The 11,936-nt window shown below is 38.9% G+C and overlaps 1 pseudogene across 1 annotated transcript in view; it reads right to left on the minus strand.

The window, feature by feature from the left end:
* Positions 1 to 6,638, minus strand: part of LOC311296141 (verrucotoxin subunit beta-like) — a 58,238-nt pseudogene extending 51,600 nt beyond the window's left edge. The window contains exons 1-2 of the transcript XR_014630298.1: positions 6,478 to 6,638; positions 4,595 to 6,317 (exon numbers count right to left, since the gene is read on the minus strand). The product of XR_014630298.1 is annotated as a verrucotoxin subunit beta-like (transcript). The remainder of the gene's footprint in view (positions 1 to 4,594; positions 6,318 to 6,477) is intronic.
* Positions 6,639 to 11,936: the final 5,298 nt, after the last annotated feature.

Genomic DNA, 11,936 nt, shown 5'->3' on the forward strand with positions numbered 1-11,936 from the left:
TTGAGACCTATCTGCAGTTTCAATGTGCTTTTATTAAGTGTAATATTGTATTGTGATTGCATCTACATCTGCACCAGCTGGGTGGTCAAGTGTGATCGGGTCAGTTTCATCGGGGAGAAGCTGGTTTTGTGGTGGTTCTCGCTCCTTTCTAATTGTGGCTATATTGTGCAGAATGGCACATGCAGCCACTATCTGTGATGCCCGCTCTGGTGACTCTTAAGCACTGAACACAGTTGAAACGTGCCTTTAGGATGCCAAAGGTCATCTCTATCTTCACTCTGGTTTTACTGAGGGCCACAATGAAGTGGTTCTGTGGCCCTGTCTGAGGGTCATTATAGGGGGTTATTGTGTAGGTTTTGCTGTCCCAATTCAAATTAACAGTGTTTTGTACTGTATGAAATTTAACTTGCTTTCCTCAAAGTGCTGACACAACACAGACTCATGGAAACTTTGTGAGACATGCACTGGAGCCAGGCCATTTGGCATCCAAACTTGTGATCATACGTTCATGATCACAAGTCATCTGCAGATTAAATGTTTAGTAGATCATTGTTATATCTATTAATTAATTAAAAGATTAATCTCACATGTATGCCTACCTGAACATTAAGGATGTGAAAGGACTTCCTATTAACATAATCTGCCTCATGTTCCCCAAGAGCAGTGGAGATTGCAACATGTATACGCAGTCTATTGCTCCAATGACTCTAGGGAATTCTGGCATAAAATTAACATAATCGTAATAAAAAAAAAAAAAAAAAAAAACATGTAGGCTACTGTATTGCATAGTACATTTGTGAAATAAACTTTTTGAAAAAAAAAAAATTCATGTGATGTAAGCCTATAAATATATCTTACCGGCAATTTTATAAAAGCCCTCTTTCATGGACATGGTCGATAAATGTCAGGGGAACACTATTAATTAAACTATTTATGTACTCCTGCAGAGGACCACCTTGCGAATGGTTCGACAAACCGTGTTTTCCCCTAGGTTTTGTGCATCACCGACCGTGCAAGTATGTACCACTTGCAAAAAAACGCAATACCATTTGCGGGGCAGACTGTGTACAGTTAAGACACCTTAAATAACTTACAAAAAAAAAGGTATGACATTCACTTGCATGCACTCTCCACAATGAATAGCTTATTATCCTTATGTGACTGTTAAGCGTAACTGGTATCACCACAAACGTTATTCTGTGCCCTAAAAACTGGCATATTTCATGGTATTGTGTCATGCAAGGTAATTGCAAAATCAAGAGAAATGTGCGAGGTGGCCAGCGGGGGACAGTTGAGACAAATGTATCAACTGTACCCCTGATAGAGTTCTATTAGGTCACACACTGTTTAGTTGTTCAGAGTTATGATAACAGGCTAAACGTCATAATTAGCCAGCATAGGACACAAATGAAAATAAAATTTGATATTTGTGATATTTAAACGGTGTATTATTAATAAATATAGTTTCATATCTTGTTCCTGCTTTATACATTTTTTTTTTAACCAGTGCTAATTTAAATAAAATGAATGAATATAAATGGATGAATAAACAAAAATGTTGCCCAATTGTTATTTTCTTTATTTGTCTTTATTTTTTATATTTACAACGAATAGTTAGTTACCTTTACATCAATAAATATGGATGTCTCAACTGTACCATGCACTGTCTCAACTGTACCACAAATGGGTACAGTTGAGACAAAAAGCACCTTATTGTTATGAGCTAATTATGGAAAATATAAACTACTTGTGGGTATTGATTGATAATATCTTAGACTACAAGCTAATGAAATGTCATGTGGCATGTCATGTGGAAATTCACTTCTTTTCAGTAGGCCTATCTATTTTTGTGTGAAAAATCAAAACGCAAAAAGTGTCTCAACTGTACTCAGTCTACCCTACAGTAAGTGCATGGTTTCGACGTGTCAAATTCTGTATAGTGCGGCTCAAGAAGTTGCAAAGATAAGTTCTTCCAAAGCAACAGAGTGCGGCGCGGGACTAGATTTGATGGCCGCGTGCGTGCGTAAGATACTCGTGTGTGTGCGCGGGTTGCGGGAGAATAAAACGATTCGCGGGACTTCCGCAAATCACAGACATAGTGTTGATTTCTTGAACGCAAATAATGGCCAATGGGATGTATTTAAGATAGAATCCACTCACCGCTCAAAACTGAATTTTTGTTCAGTGCTGAATTCTGCATGCTGGCAGATCCTCTGATTATAACAAACGATGTGTTGACATTATGAAAGGTGTATTGTGCAGTCAGCTTCATTGATAATAAGCTTTGTGAGATCACACTGAGATATCAGCTTTATAGAAATTATTAAGGGAGCGCACTTTGCGCTATTTCTGTCATGCACGTATGGATGGCCTGGCCGTGCGTCACTCAGAAAACAACAGGCCAATCAGAAGAGAGGCTCATTAAGTGGACAGGCCAAAATCGACCTGTTCTTGGCAGAGCTCTTGAGAAAGAGCTGTACAAATATATTGAGATGGTTTTTGGTACTTATACCACAAATATATTTTCTTAAAGACATCAAAACCTAAAATAAGACTTCAGAAAGGTGTACAATATGGGACCTTTAAGTTGATTATTTTTGTGTGTTTTGTTTATTGTTGTTTATTGTTTTATGACAGCTATATTTTTAAATGTCCTATTGGTTTTCATATAGAGAAATGAGTTTTACTTGATCAAGGCTTTGTATTGTTTATTGTGAATTTCATATGATTAAGTACACTAGCCTACATTAGACATCGAATACATAATATACTCTGTCTTTAAGGACTATTCGTAACAACATGAACGAAGGAAATAATACTTTCATATAGGCCTATATATATACAGTCAGATGAGAAACACTTTACAACATGTTACACTCTTTCTGCTCCTTCCTATACAAAAAAAAATTTCCACTCTGGACGGCTTTGTACTGGAAATTGTTGACACTTATAAATACCTTGGTATTTGGTTAGATTCTTCTCTTTCTTTTCATACCCACATTAATAAACTCCAATCTAAAATAAGATCCAGGATTGGCTTTCTTTTTCGTAACAGGGCCTCTTTTACTACTTCCGCTAAACATGCTCTTGTGAATATGACTATCCTTCCCATACTAGACTTTGGTGATGTAGTTTACAGATCCGCTTCTAATACTCTTCTTAGAAAGCTAGATGTATTATATCACAGTGCTATACGCTTTGCCACCAACGCTCCATTTAGCACTCATCATTGTAACCTCTACACACTCATTGGCTGGCCTTCTCTTCACATCCGACGGCAAAGACACTGGTTCTATTTCATTTACAAAATTATCCTAGGCAAAGGCCCTACCTACTTGAGAAACCTAATTTTGGTAGTTTCTCCCTCTCGTAATCTGCGATCAAGCAGGTTTATCACATTAACCACTACCAATGTCCGTACTTCCTTTGGCCGTTTTTCTTTTCAGTTTTCTGCAGCTAACGATTGGAACGAACTGCAAAAATCTTTAAGGCTTGAATCAATTGTACCGTTATCCACTTTCAAACGATTAATAACTAACTTATTATCACATCATTGTTCATGTTAGTATTGTTATTTTTCCCTTGTGCAAAAAGTTTTTTTTTTTTTTTTTTTTTTTCTGATCAATTAATGCATATTGCACTTTACAGTTTAAAATATCTTGTTTTTATTATTGTGTAAAAATTGTTTTTACCATTGATTCACTAGGAATATTGTCTAGTTGTATTTTTATTTATTTTTGTAAGATGTACTTTTGACTGAACAACTGTTTGTAATTTTGTTTATGCTGTTTTGTCTTTTATGTGTAACTTTATGTTGTCTGCACCTTGACGCTTTATCTTGGCCAGGTCGCCGTTTTTAATGAGAATGAGTCCTCTATGTGCCTACCTGGTTAAATAAAGGTTAAAAAAAAAAAACAAAAAAAAAAAACAAACACATTTATTAATAACCACACCTGTTAGGAAATATGGTTGTCAATACAAACATTGAAAACCCGCAAATACGAACACATCACTCCCATTCTTCAGAACCTCCACTGGCTCCCCATAACCTCAAGAATTCAATACAAGATTGCCCTCATTGCCCTTTGCATCTATAACAACGCCCCGCAATACCTCAAAGACCTCCTTACCCCTCACTCATCCACCTGTAACCTCCGGTCCCAAAGCACAAACCTCCTCCATCAGCCACGCTCAAGACTCCGCACCATGGGAGACCGAGCCTTCTGCTCTGCTTCCCCTCGCATCTGGAACTCCCTCCCTGAACATTTGCGAAAACACCAGTCTGTGGACACTTTTAAAAAGAGCTTAAAACTGTTTTGTTCTGGCAGGTGTTCTTAAGTTGTCCTTGGGCTTCGCTAATCTCACTCTGCACTAAAAACTCCTCTTTTAGCTGTTTTTTCTTATGTATTTTATCACTTGTATTTTTATTTGTTTCTGATTTTATGTGTTTAATGTGGTCTCTGTAGCACTTTGAGATTATTTTATGAAAAGTGCTTTACAAATAAAATGTATTATTATTATTATTATTAATATTAATAAACATTGACTTTAAAAAAAAAAGATGAATGCAATGTTTTTTGCATATGACACATACCTGAAGACTGTATCGGGGCAATAGTGTCACTGGCTTCACTGACTCCCACTTTACCCACTATCCTGTAGCGGATCAAGTACTGCTTTCCAAACTCCAATCCAGTCAGAGTAAAGACTTCATCAGCTGTGTTTATGATAATCCACTGTTCCTCAGAGCCAGAATCTGCTTTCACCTGCTGGTACTCCACTCTGTACTGCACAGTTTCTCCAGTTGGGGACTTCTGCAGTTTCAGGGATACACTGTCCTCCAGGACCTTCTTCACTTCTGGTGGGGGAGGCTTCGACACGGGCTGGAACTGTGTGTCTGTCAGGTTCCCTGTTTCATACAGATAGATAGAGGACCCTGGACTGGAGGGATCGGAGATGGCAGAAATAATGAATCGATATCTCTTTTCATCTTTATTAGCCTCTGAAAAACTTCTGAAAAGAGATAAGTTCTTTCTCATTTTTGAGATGATATCAGGATAGTTGAACCACTTTCTAATAGATGCTAATGTGCGAATGTGGTTTCATTACCACATTTAGCTCTTTAAACTCATCAGATTCCAGAAAATTCTTCAGAGTTGTGAGATCTTGGTCTTCATACTTCAGAGATGTGAAGGTCAAGCACACCACGACATCAATATTAGGATTAAAGAGGATGGTGTTGAGTCGGTTTGAGTCTTCAGTTATGATTCCCTTCAGTACCTCAGTGTGAGCACTCAAGAGGTTAAGTTCAGCCTTTGCATGATCTAACCACTGGTTAAGTATGTCAGCATTAAAGGGGGAGCTATAGTGGATCTTCAGGATGTTTTCCAATGAATTTTGCTCCTTCTCTCCTCCTCGTATAGCAGGCAAGACCTTGGCCACTGCTTTCAGGAGCATCGTTTTGTAAATGTTAAGAGAGCCCTTAAATAAACGGAGCCTCTCTTTGATGTCTTTGAAAACATTTACAATTGGTTTTCTAGACAGGTCGTTGCATGTCCTCTCTACTTCTCCCAGCCTCTCGATTATATCTTCAGTGTTGAAAACCACACTTGAGCTAATTTCTCTCTCCAACTGAGCTGCTTTTGTATCCAGTAGAGAAAGAGGATAGAGCCAGACTTTTATTGGAACTGCATTCTGTGGATTCTCCTTCAGTATAGTGGGGAGCTTCTTGTACACCTCTAGGGCCTCCATGTAAGTGGTGGGGTTCTGATCAAGGCGGACGTCACCATGAAATGTGCAGGCAGTCTTCTCAGCCACTTTCTTTTGAGCATCTGTCATTTTTATAGCTCCTTGTCCCTCAATGGAAAGTAGAGGAATATTCTTGACCATGACATTCAGTTCTCCCTCAATCTCCTGCTTGTCTTCCCCTTCTGAAAATGTCCGATCAAACACCATGAAGGCCTGAGCTCCGTATAGTACACCTGTGACCACATGAGTTGCAGTTTTCTGGTCAAAGACCTGAGGGTAAGTGATCTGACCCAGATGGCTCATAGTGAGCTGTTCGAATCTAGTGGTTTCGCTGTAATACATTGTAACTCTGGACTGTTGGTTTGAAGATTTGGTATTACGCAGGAACTTGGCAGATCCTCCCACCTCCACCAGCCCTCCCAAGAAGCTGGCCTTCAGGGAAGCACTCACATCCAGGAGACTGGACTTACTAGAGAGAGAGTCGGAGCTACTGTACTTCAAATCTGTCCTGGGCTGTGGACGACTGTCCAAATCTTCTCTCAGTGATTTCTTATCCCACAGAGTGACACCTGAAATGACAAATTACTTTTAGATTTATGTACGAGGAAGTGATGTACTGTTGAAGAAACATGCAGGTTTTAAAGTGTTGTTACATAAGGATTTGAAATAAGTGATACAATATTTGATGAAGAGGGGAAAATAAACTTTTTCTTTAGGTTTGTAAAGCACCTGGAAATGAAGGTATCCTTGCGGCAGTCATACAGCATACCAGGAAACAGAGGTCTTCCTAGAGCTGCCACTTCAATGGTCTGTGATGCCAGGGCTGCAGTAAATAACAAATAAAAGGTATCATTTATATTTAGAATATTTAACATATATTAACAAAATTATATCTGATGATAATGAAAACTCTTTAACTCTTTACCCGCCAGCATTTTTGAAAAAGTTGCCAGCCACTGCCAGCATTTTTGATCATTTTCACAAAAATGTCCTGACCCCCAGAATATTTTGTTGTATGAATATCTCAGACATGCAAAATTTCAAAAGAAAGAGCACACCGTCTGCTTTAAAAAACAAAGAGGTTTTATTCTAGTTTCATGCATTCCTTTTTAAGTTAAAAAAAAGCAACAATTCGAGCAAAAAGCTGAGAAAATCGCGTTTTTGTCGTCCAGATCTAATTCAGAATGATGATCAAAACATAGATTGATAGAGTAGATTGTGTCAACACCCTCAAAGTTTGCACAGTCCTATAGCTTGTCCTGGGTCGACTTTTCATTCGGTAACATTAGGCAGTTTTGATTAATGTGATGTTTAATGTTGATGAATAAATGTTTTTGCTTCTTTTTCACCTGTGTTTTGATGAGGAGATTCTCTACTCTTTCAGAAGAAGCGTAATAGTGCCCCCTACCGTAAAACAGTGAAAACACGAAAAGCCGGAAATTTCCGTCAATGAATGAGTTAATAATGAAGAAATCCATTTTAAAATAAAGATGCAAGCAGCAATATGGGGGCAAGCAAGCACTGATGCCATAGCAAGCACATGGCATGGCAAAGAAAATGGTCAAAGGAAATACAGAATTAAACTTTCAACCTTCAGGTCAGTTTAATTATATCATATAAAATGCTGAATTTGCTCACATTTAAAAGACGCTTTTATCCAAAGCAACTTACAATAGAGTCTCTTAAATCAATCACCAGAGCGAGCTGTGTTAGCGCCCCCTATTCAGGCAGATGCAGCAGTTCCTGCTTTTGGCAGAAACCAAACTGCTCTCCCAGAGGGCAATTTACATTCTGGCTAGAGATTTGGAAACTTTGTGTCTTGTCCCTGATAGGTAACAGCTCATAGATCGGATGAATTTCAGGCATGTCAGAAATTTTGGTCGCTCCTTGTGACTATATTGGCGCTTTTCCACTGCATGGTACGACTCGGTACGGTTCGACTCGGCACGGAACGGTTCGGCTCGCTTCGCTTTTCCACTGTTAGTACCGCTTCAAAGTGGGTGGGACTGATCGTTATAGTTGCCGTCTCTACTGCCATGACATCATCATATTAAATGCGAATTTTTCATTCCGGGTTTCCCCATCCGCTCCTCGGCAACCAACGTCTGCACGTTGCAGAACGTCTGCACCTCGTCCAATGACCACGATTCAGCCATTTCTTTTTTTTAAGTTTATACTATTTTTTTGAAGCAAATACTTTTAAAACAGGCGCTACAGCGTTGGCTGTTGTCTACTGGTTATTTAAATCTAGCGGGTTTAGTGTCTCGTGTTGTAAATACAATGACGCTGGTAGTGATGATTCTGTCTGACCAATCAGTGATCTGCAGTGTTTCCACGTCACATTTTAGTATCGGTACGGTACGCTTGGAACCTCAACAGAGGTGGTACCATTTAAAGCGAGCCGAAGCGAGCCGTACCGTACCGTACCATGTAGTGGAAATGCGTCATAAGTGAGCCGTACTGAACCGAGCCGTACCGTACCATGCAGTGGAAAAGCGCCAAAGCGTGCCGTACCGAACCGAGCCGTACCGTACCATGCAGTGGAAAAGCGCCATATCACACAGTTGAAGCAAAGCTACGAACCGATTGCCCTAAACTTTGCCTTAAGGGTGTAAAAGGTGACATCCCTTTTAAACGTCCCGAAAACCCGTCTGAAAACAAAGGGTGATAGGTCTTTCTCAGTTTACGCTCCAAAAGTATGGAATACACTCCCACTATCAATTAGAGCTTCCCCTACATTAAAAGTTTTTAAAAACATCGATTAAAACATCGATTAAAGGTGCTGTATGTAGTTTTTAGCGGCCTCTAGCGGTGATGTTTCAGATTGCAACCAATAAGTTTACAAGCGCGTGCTCTTACGCGTGCTCGAAATAATGAGCGAGCACTGTGGGTACCGGCCGACTGAGACGCAACACACAAATCATCCCACAACATGCTGGAAACTCAGGTAAACTCCCACTGCAACGTTACAATAATAGGCTAGGCTACTTTTATCAGCTTGACGTTGAACTAATGCTCCATGTTCTTACCACGATAAGTATGGAACCCTATCAACCGTGCCGAATTTTGCCACTGCAAGCACCACTTCACATTTTCTTCAGGAAATGTACATTCTAGGTTTGTAGATAAGGTTTCTCCATTATTCAAATGCCCTGCCGATGTTGATCCGTGTTTTTTTACCCGAAGTTCATCCGATTCACGTCTGGCCTTACGAGCTTCAGCAGAAAAAAACTTTTTGTTTTTGTTTTTTATCAATATGTGGAGTTTGTGTTGGAGTCTGTGTTTTGCTGGGCCCTGGTCGTTTCTTAGTGTTATCAGACATGTCATAAGTTGCATAAGTCATAAGTCCATGTCATAAGTTGCAGTGTCGTCGCTGTTGAGTGCAAAGTCACTAGGCTAGACGTGGCGAGAGGCTCGGGAGCGCGCATGCAGGTGACGTCACTGGCGGTAAATCCGAACCGGGACCTTCACATAAAAATAAGAATACTTTCAGAGGTAATAGCAAAACCCGCAAAGTGGATAATTTTAATGTGAGATTACAACCCTTTCACACACAGGCAATAAAAAAAGGATTCGTTTTGGTAGAAAAGCTACATACAGCACCTTTAAAACGTACCTTTTTGCACAAGCATATTAAAATGCGTCTAAATGCTGTATGCAATTTTGAAAAGATCATGTAATTGCACTTTTTAGTGTCGTTACTAGGCTCTTATTTTATTTTTTATCTTTTATGTGTTTTTGGTTTGAATTCTTTTGATATGCTATGTTTTAACTGTATGTGCATCTGTGCTGAATTGTGAAGTACTTTGGTCAACATTCGTGTTGTTTTAAGGTGCTATAGAAATAAACTTGACCTTGACCTTGTGACTAATAATATTTGGGTGCGAGACCAAATAGTGCCTTGTAAACACAAACAAAAAGTGTAAACACTTTTAAATTTTAAAATCCACCCCAAATTTCACTAGGAGCCAGTGTAGAGATACCAAACCTGGGGAAATATGATCCCTTTTTCTTAATCCTGTTAACAGCCCGGCTGCAGCATTTTGGACGAGTTATAGACGGGATAATGTAGTTTGGGGTTGCAATAGTCTAACCTAGATTAAATAAATGAGTGGATCACAATTTCCAAGTCAGTATGGGAAAGGAACGTTTTTATTTTAGCAATTGATCTCAGATGGTAAAAACTACTCTTTACAATAGCACCGATCTGCTTATTGAAAAGTAGAGATGAGTCAAAAATCACTCCAAGGTTCCTCATATGATCTTGAACATTCAACAATAACGGGCCTAACTGGACAGCAAGGCTAGGTAAACGGGACAAGGAGGAACCTAAGATCTTCAGTTTTGCTCTCACTTATTTGTAAACAATTATTAGCCAACCAATGTTTGATATCTTTAAAACAATTTAAGGCTTTCTCAGATGAGCAATTTTTGTCTATACTCAATGGGAAATAAAATTGTGAATCATCAGCATAAAAGTGATAAGATATGATGTACTGAATGAAATGAAAACAAGCAGCATTTATCGGGGTTCAAGCGGTTTAAGGCCTTTAAGCACATGCATAAAAATATTTTTATTTATTTGGCAAGCATGTAAATGTAACGGGTCCCGGCCAGGGGTCCGCTAGCAGATGTATATTGATACTCCTGGTCGAAGTGCTCTGAAAATGTTGCAAATATAACAAAGTTATAAGAGACGCGGGACAACTGTTGCTCTCTTTCCATTCAACCGGAATATCTTTTATTAACAACTTCATTTCAACTTTATATCTGCATTCAAGAATTATTACTGTTATCTTTTGTTGCTCTGTATTGAAACACAGGTAATATCCACAATTGGATAACATGAAGTCACATTCTCTTCAAAAGTACATTTCCACATAAATGTATCTTCACATATTTCCACAACATTCACTTATCACAGTTTTATCTTACTGTAAACACATTTTTCCTCTAACCATATTCTCTGGTATCTATCATCAACCGAGTATTTCTGTATTCATTATACTTTTTCTAAGTGTTCACTTAATATAACAGAATAGATCCCATTTGCAGTTAAGTTAAATTGTATTTACATTACATGAGTACAAACTTCAATATTAAACATATTTGTCTCATAACTTTTACACTTACTTCCTATGAACCGAAATAAAATGATAGTCTAATATTACCACGTGCGTTTAATACTACCACGTGCGTTTCACCCAAAGCTACATCTGTAAACTGCTATTTATTTATCTGTAAACGTCATTTATTACCCGTAATGCATAGTCTTCCGCACACAGTTACTTTACACATACACAGTAATAAACTCAGAAATATCCCTGAGCAGTTAGGAATAGATCAAAGAAAACATTAGTGCGAGCGTCGGCCGCCATTTCCTCTCAACTCCACAACGTTATCATTGAACTTGACTATTTACACACTTAACATACCTTTAGCTTATTAAACACACATCACTGAGGATTCATATTAGCTTATAACCCTTTGCAAGTCATATAAAAGATGTACAACAAACCTGAAAATGTTGCAAATATAACAAAGTTATAAGAGACGCGGGACAACTGTTGCTCTCTTTCCATTCAACCGGAATATGAGCTTCTCTTCCTCCGCGCCTCGCTAAGGGTTCCAGAGTGACGCGGCTGAAAGGTACTGCCACCTTGTGTCTGTTCTGTGAAACAGCATGTCATAGCGCGCTTCTGTGCATTCTCTCAACAGTATTTAATTTGTAATAAAATAAAATAAAACAAAAGATAATACTCTCAACAAAACCTATTTTTGTGAGTGTCACATCCACCCCGACAAACAAAAATGGCTCCCGACATTTTCCCATGAAAACAAAACTAAAACTCATACTCTGTTTGGTTTCTAGTAAACTTGTGTAGTGACGGGCATGTAATATGTGTAAGGCATGTACATATGAGGTGTATAAGCAGTAGGTACAATGAACTGGCTATGCAGATGTGGCATGAAAGGTAGGGGGGGTGAGGTAGACTGTGAGGAAATGGACTCTACATGGGTTTGTAAGGAAGGTTGGCCCAGTGACTCATAAGTGAATATTGGTTTAGGTCTTTTCTCTCTAACTGACCTCCTAACTTCTCCATGTGTCTCTCTTTCAGGCCAAGTCATAGTAGAGGGAGGACTCGGTCTTTCCACTTGTACTTGCTCCTCATGTCCATTTGTCTCAT

Source organism: Rutilus rutilus (assembly GCF_951802725.1).
Source record: "Rutilus rutilus genome assembly, chromosome: 8".
In the NCBI taxonomy this organism is placed as follows: Eukaryota; Metazoa; Chordata; class Actinopteri; order Cypriniformes; family Leuciscidae; genus Rutilus; species Rutilus rutilus.